This window comes from Argentina anserina, chromosome 2 (genome assembly GCF_933775445.1).
Source record: "Argentina anserina chromosome 2, drPotAnse1.1, whole genome shotgun sequence".
Taxonomy (NCBI): domain Eukaryota; kingdom Viridiplantae; phylum Streptophyta; class Magnoliopsida; order Rosales; family Rosaceae; genus Argentina; species Argentina anserina.
In genome coordinates, this window is record NC_065873.1 from 2,957,515 (window position 1) to 2,964,665 (window position 7,151).

At 35.6% G+C, this 7,151-nt stretch overlaps 1 pseudogene; it reads left to right on the top strand.

The window, feature by feature from the left end:
- Positions 1-1,425: 1,425 nt before the first annotated feature.
- Positions 1,426-4,869, top strand: LOC126782505 (probable cinnamyl alcohol dehydrogenase 1; annotated as a pseudogene).
- Positions 4,870-7,151: the final 2,282 nt, after the last annotated feature.

Consider the following 7,151-nt stretch of genomic DNA (forward strand, 5'->3'; position numbering starts at 1 on the left):
TTTGTACATATAACAATTTTTGACGTAAAAATATAATTTTATCATGATATTTGATTTTTTTTATTTCAGTCTTTTATATTTCGTGTACTTCATTGATTTTTTTTAATATAAAAATAAATTGATATTAACGGGTATTGAGGTGGGTATGGGTACGGTGAATACTCAATATTCTATTACGAGGATCGGGTGGGTATGAGAATGAAAACATACTTGGGTATGAGTATAGTTTTTCAATCCCGTGATCCTACCCTCGCCATTGCTATCCCTACTGGTCTCTCAAAGGGAGATTTCATTAAATAGTACCTCAGCTATGAGCCATTCTAACCTTTAGTACCCCACATTTGGAAACTATTACATTGGTACCTCAAGTCCCCATCTTAGCCCAATTTTGATTCATTCTGTCAACTAACACCATTAGTGGCTGCATCTCACACTAATTTTCAAAGAGGTTTTTCGTTACATCATTTCATAAAAAAATAGATTAATATCCTTCATTTATCAGCAACTATTACAAGCAATCTAATTAAATGTTGAGGGGTAAAACGATATTGTTTATCGGCATCGTATCGGTTGAAGGGTAAAACGATATATCGAGGATATTCGGTGTATTGGATTTATCGGATTTTCTTATTTTGATTAAATTTATAAATTTATAATTCAATCGGTACCGAATAAACTAAGAAAATAAAAATAGTTGAATCTTTTGACAATATAAATATAAGAAAGACACCAAATAATAAAAAATAGGTGTCTAAAAAGGATTGGTTGAGCTCGAAATTCATCATAAACTCTCTTGTCATCGAATTCAAACCAAACTCAATATTAATATCATCCTTCTTATCTTCATATTCCATTAGTTATATGGGCTATATATTTCCCCAAACGATGTCATTAGAATAAAAATTAAATATAGATAATAATTATATATATATATATATATATATTAACAAACAAATAAAAACTTTTCAAAAAAAAGAGAAGAAAAGAAAAAGTTTTTAAAAAAAAATTGGATCAACTCGGTTTTGATCCGATATGTCGAAGTTTGACCGATATTTGACCCGATATATCAAAGTTTGACTGATAAATTCGACCGATATAGGGATATCGTATCGGATTTTAAATATCACCGATATATTCTACATTTAGAACATTGGTTACAATAAAATGCTCAAAAGCTCTATTATAGGCATTTAAATGTTTCAAAAGAAAAAGAAAAAATTAATTTATTTTGTTATGAAATGGTATATATTAATCAACCTGTTTTTTTTATAGAAGTTGAAATTAGAGGAAAATGAAAGTTGAAATCTGAAGGAATTAAAGTGACGAAAATGAATAATGGTGTTGATGAAGACACTAACAATCTATCAATGAACTAAAATTGGGCTAAGATAGAAACTTGAGATACAAATGTGATAGTTTTCAAATATGAGGTACTAAATGTTATAATAACCAATAATTAAAGTATTATTTAGTGAAATCTCTGGTCTCTCAAATAATGGGCTTACTAGCATTACTCTAGTTTTATTTCTCTGCTTGTTTTTATCAAACTTGTTGGTAACTAATATTTTGTCTCCCAATTCGCACAACTTCAAATCACTCGCTTTTGCTTAGGACGATGCACATTTTACGTGTCAAGAGTCTTAGACCTTATATATCAAAGAAAACTAATATCTCCGTCTATTCTTAGTGGTAGTCCAACATTTATGTATTATGATCAGTTAGGTAAATATGTAGTGGCCAATATTTACTATCGAGCTAGCTAGTGTCTTTATATAAGGTTTCTCTCATCGGATTTTCCGAAGCACACTTACATCCCAAATAGATTGGAAATAATAGCTAGTGGTAAGGAGGAGAGAACAACTACAGGATGGGCGGCAAGAGATTCATCTGGGATACTCTCACCCTACACCTACACTCTTAGGTAACTATGCAGATTTATATCCTCTAATTATGCTGAGAGCTTGATTCATGATTATCATGTTCTAATTAGAAACAAAATTCAGAGACACAGGCCTAGAAGATGTTTACATCAAAGTTCTGTGCTGTGGAATCTGCCACACTGATCTTCACCAGGCTAGAAGTCAACTTGGGGTGTCACGCTATCCATTGGTTCCTGGGTATTCATAGAATTTCCACATTCATAATCAATGAGAATAGCAGATTAGTAAACTTCCATGTTTTCTGAACTTATGCACATATCAAAATTTATGCCCGGTTTGATTATACTGCATTTACTTGATATATAGGCATGAATAGTTGGTGAGGTGGTGGAAGTGGGATCAAATGTGATCAAGCTCAAAGTTGGAGAAGTAGTCGGAGTCGGGCACGTCGTAGGTTGCTGCAGAAACTGCAATCCATGCAAAACAGACAACGAGCAATACTGCAACAAAAAGATCTGGACATATAACGATGTTTACTCCGACCACCCAAGGCGGTTTTTCTGCCGCCATTGTCGTTAATCAAAAGTATTTATAACTAAATGATGATAAGTAAATAATTAACCGAATATTATGAAAGAAGCAGCTCGTTGATATAAACTATACCATACATGTACATTAGAGCTTGGGCTGATGCCTGATATTTCTCAATTAGCTTTGATTAGGTTTATGTTAATTGGTTTTGGTTTGGATTTTAGGTTTGTAGTGAAGATACCGGATGGCATGGCTCCGCAGCAGGCGGCGCCACTAGCCGCGGTGACAGTGTACAGCCCTCTTCGGCAGTTTGGTCTGAATACTAGTGGACTAAGAGGAGGAATACTGGGACTTGGAGGTGTTGGACATATAGGGGTGAAGATGGCAAAAGCAATGGAACACCATGTCACTGTGATAAGCTCTTCTGATAAGAAGAGACATGAAGCTATGGTTGATCTTGGCGCTGATGAGTTCTTGGTTAGCACTGATGCTACAAAGATCCAAGAAGCTGCTGACTCTCTGGATTACATTATTGACACAGTGCCTGTGTTCCATCCTCTTGAGCCTTACCTTTCATTACTGAAACTTGATGGGAAATTGATCTTGCTTGGTGCTTTTAAGACCCCTCTACAATTCGCCTCCTCAAAGCTCACGCTTGGTAAGTAGATCAGTGATCTGACTTTGTACACTAATTGCCGTTTTTATTTTACATTGATAACTTCGATCAATTTTTTTTTTGGCTTAAACTTGCGAAGGAAAAAATTGACATTCTAGAAATGGGAGGCCACCAAGTAATTCCATTTACGATTTTATTAGAGATATACAACTTGTGTGTTAATACATCATCTTCAAACAATAGCATTTCATGCAATCATGCATAGTGATGGACTAGCTCCATGCTGTGGTAACTGGTAAACGGACTGATATAGATGATCAACTAATTCATAATTTTGAACTTTTATTTTGGTAATGATAATTTAAAGCTTTGGTTGCCAATAATATCGATAGTTCAGCATGCACTTACATAAGTTGCTAATTATATATATATATTAGGGGTGTTAATTGAAAACCGAAAACCGAAAAATAACCGAACCATAACCGAAAAAACCGAAGAAAAAAAAAACCGCACCAAACCGCAAAAAAACCGCACCAAACCGAAAGATTTGGTGTGGTTTTGGTTTGGGATGTTTGGAAACCGAAACCGAACCGAAAAACCGAATATATATATATATATTATAAAGAAATTATATTATTTATAGATATATTTAATATACATAATTAAATATGTTATCGATCGAGACCCAAACTTTATCAAAATTCGGTGAATTTTTTATCATATCTGTATTTATATATGCTGATCACATCCGACGGTCGAAATTTAATAATTTGAATTTTAGATATTGGAACCACAACATGTCTACTAATGTGGTATAACTTGTTTAGTGGTCTTTTTGCAAATGTATGCAGTTGTGAAGCAACTATATCTTATAGATATAATTTTACAAATCTGTCCGCATGATGCGTTACGTATAGTGAAATATGGTTATGGTAAAAAAAATCACATATTTTCGATAACGTTTGTGTCCCGATTGAGGCGGTCAATCATTTTTACGCTTATTATCCCCTATGGGTAGCCTTATCCCTGGAACGTAAAATTTTTGAAAATTTTACACGAGCTGCTACATCACATAAATTTGAGAGTGTGTGCATGAAAAAATCCACCAAAACTAGTCAAGAAGGAGGGGGTAAGAACAAATTCACTTAATTAGATGAAATTAAGTTAATGTTGACCACATCGATCGAGACCCAAATATTATCAAAATTAGATGAATTTTTTACCATATCCTTATTTAAATATGCTGATCACATCTGACGGTCAAAATTTAATATTTTGAATTTTAGACATTGGAACCACAACATGCCTACTAATGTGGTATAACTTGTTTAGTGGCTTTTTGCAATTGTATGCATTTGTGAAGCAACTATATCTTGTAAATAGAATTTTACAAATCTGTCCGCATGTTCTTTTTATTTCGTTAAGAATCAAGTAGATAGACAAGGAAAGAAACTCCGATTTTCTTTACAAAATAACCGAAAGAAAAACCGTTATAAACCAGAGAAAAACCAAACCGAACACAATTGGTTTTTGAAAAAAAAAGTGAAAAACCAAACCGAATAAATAGAACGGTTTAGTGTTCGGTATCACCTATAAACCGCACCATTCACACCGATTAACACCCCTAATATATATTCCAAACTTCCAATGTGCACGGGGAGCTTCATAGGGAGCATGAAGGAGATGGAGGAAATGCTTGTATTCTGCAAAGATAAGGGAGTAACATCAAGTATTGAAGTAATTAAAATGGATTACATCAACAAATCCATTGAAAGGTTGGAGAAGAACGATGTTAAGTACAGGTTCGTTGTGGATGTTGCTGGCAGCAATCTTGATCAATGAGAAACAAAAATCACATATCGGATCCTTCATCATGCGACTACCTTGTGTAATTTATTTATAGACTAATAAGCAAGTGATTTTATAAGCATAATTATATATATATATATATATATATATATATATATTCGTCTATTTTAATGCTGGGTTTAATTTTGGGAGCTGAAATTTACACTTAAATTTATTTATTTTTTGAGTAAGCGTAGAGAGTACTAACATAATACGAAAATTTATTGAAACGAAAAAAATACAAAAAGGAATAAAGAATAACAAACACAATTATCCCTCAACCAACTAAGAAACAGCTAACGAAAACGAAAAATTAAGAAATCCTAATCGATCTCTATTACAATGACTCGCAAAAAAATATGGAATTGAATACCATTAAGTAAAACTATCTGAAGAAACACCAAAATTAGTAAGAGCATCAGCAGCTTAATTGCCCTCACGAAAAATATGACTCGATCTAAAATGCATTTAGGAGATGTAATAACCCTAATTTTCAAACAATATTTGAGTGTGATTTGAATTCTATAAAATTGTGAAATTTAATTAGAATGAGTTTGATTGGTTGCGACGTTATGAAACGAGAAATGGGAACGTTCTCGGAACGTTTAATTCGAACAACGTTACGTTTCCGCTACGTATATATCGACTTTTATTTCCGTCGCTCATTTGCGAAAACTTCCTTCACGAAAGTTGTAGGGCTCGTCGATACGAGTTTGTGAATATGTGACGTGTTCTAATCGAACGACGTACGTAAAAGTTATTAAAGATGGAAGTTAGTTTCTGATTTTAAAAAAAAGGGTATAAAAGGAAACATTTCTGAAGTAGGGTTTCCATTTTCGGAAACCCACTTCTTCCCCTCACCCCTGCGCCTCCCTCTCGTCTCTCTCTCCTTTCCCTCGAACTCTCTCCCTCCGAACCTCCTCAACACCGGCGATCTCAACTTTCAGGCTGCCGTGGTCTTCACCGCCTAGCCCAAGAGCACCGCACGGCTCTCCTCTACGAACCCCAAGGTCGTCGCAGCACCTCGTGACGTCGTGAGCCTCCGCACTCCAACCCGAGGCTGCAAGCTCCATCGCCACCATCAAGAGCACCACTTTGGCGACGCGAGGGCACAAAGGAGAGCATCACAACGCCGATCGTCGCCCTTGGAGCTTCTGCCATCGATTTAGGGACAAAACCCCACGATTCAAGCCCTCCCCGAGGAATCGAAGAACTGTCGGCGATCCAAGCTCTTCCGGAGCCAAATCGGAGTTCTTGGCTTCGATTAAGGTATGAATCGATGTAACTGATAGATTGGTTGTGAATTGTGGTTGTTTTTGGCTTGTTTTGGTAGAGATTGGAGAGGGAGGAGGAAGGAGAGGTTACCGCCGCTTTAGGCGGTGCGTGCGAGAGAGTGAGGTAGTGTAGGGGTGGTTTTGGGCCGTGGGAAGGACGGAGGAGGAAAGGAGGATGGTTTTGAGGTGGCGGTGGCGTCATACGCGCCGTGGTTGGTATCGGCGCGTGGGCCCCACGCGCTGCCACAGTGAGTGGCGCGTATGCGCCACGCGCGGCCTGCCGGAGGTGGCGCGTGCACCCCACGCGCCGCCACGTGCGGCGACGTGAACAGTGTTTCTGAAAAGGGTAATTTTGTAATTTATTTTTACGTACGGTAAATGTAAAAAGGTGATTTACGTACGGAAAATGTAAATTTTAATTACGTACGATAAATGTAAATGTAAATTTTATTTACGTACGGTAAATGTAAATGTAAATTACTTTTAGTAAAAGTAAAAAGTAATTTTGGAAGGGTAATTCAGTAATTATTATTTACTGAAACAGTAAGTACATTTAAATAGTATTTATACGTACAAGAATACGTAAACAGTATGTACTCGTATAACAATACGTATTGGATGTGTATTTGTACATTAATACATAAATAGTAAATACGTGAATAGTAACAATGAACAGTGAATAGTACACTGAATAGTGACGGTGAACAGTAAATTCGTAAAAACCGAAAAATGCTGAACAGTAACCGATTATTACTGTTTCGGCATTTAAAGGTTTACGAAATGTTTCTAAATTCTTTTCTTATCTTTTCAAGGTGATCAATAAATAAATGAAAGGAATTATCTTCGGAAATTGTGGAATTACGCTCGAGTCGATAAGGTGAGTAAAATCTCACATATTTACGAATCTACCCTTGCGGTGATTCCAAGATTTTTGCAAGAGTTTTAAATATTGAAATACGACATGTATACAATATAGTGGATTATATATATATATATATATAT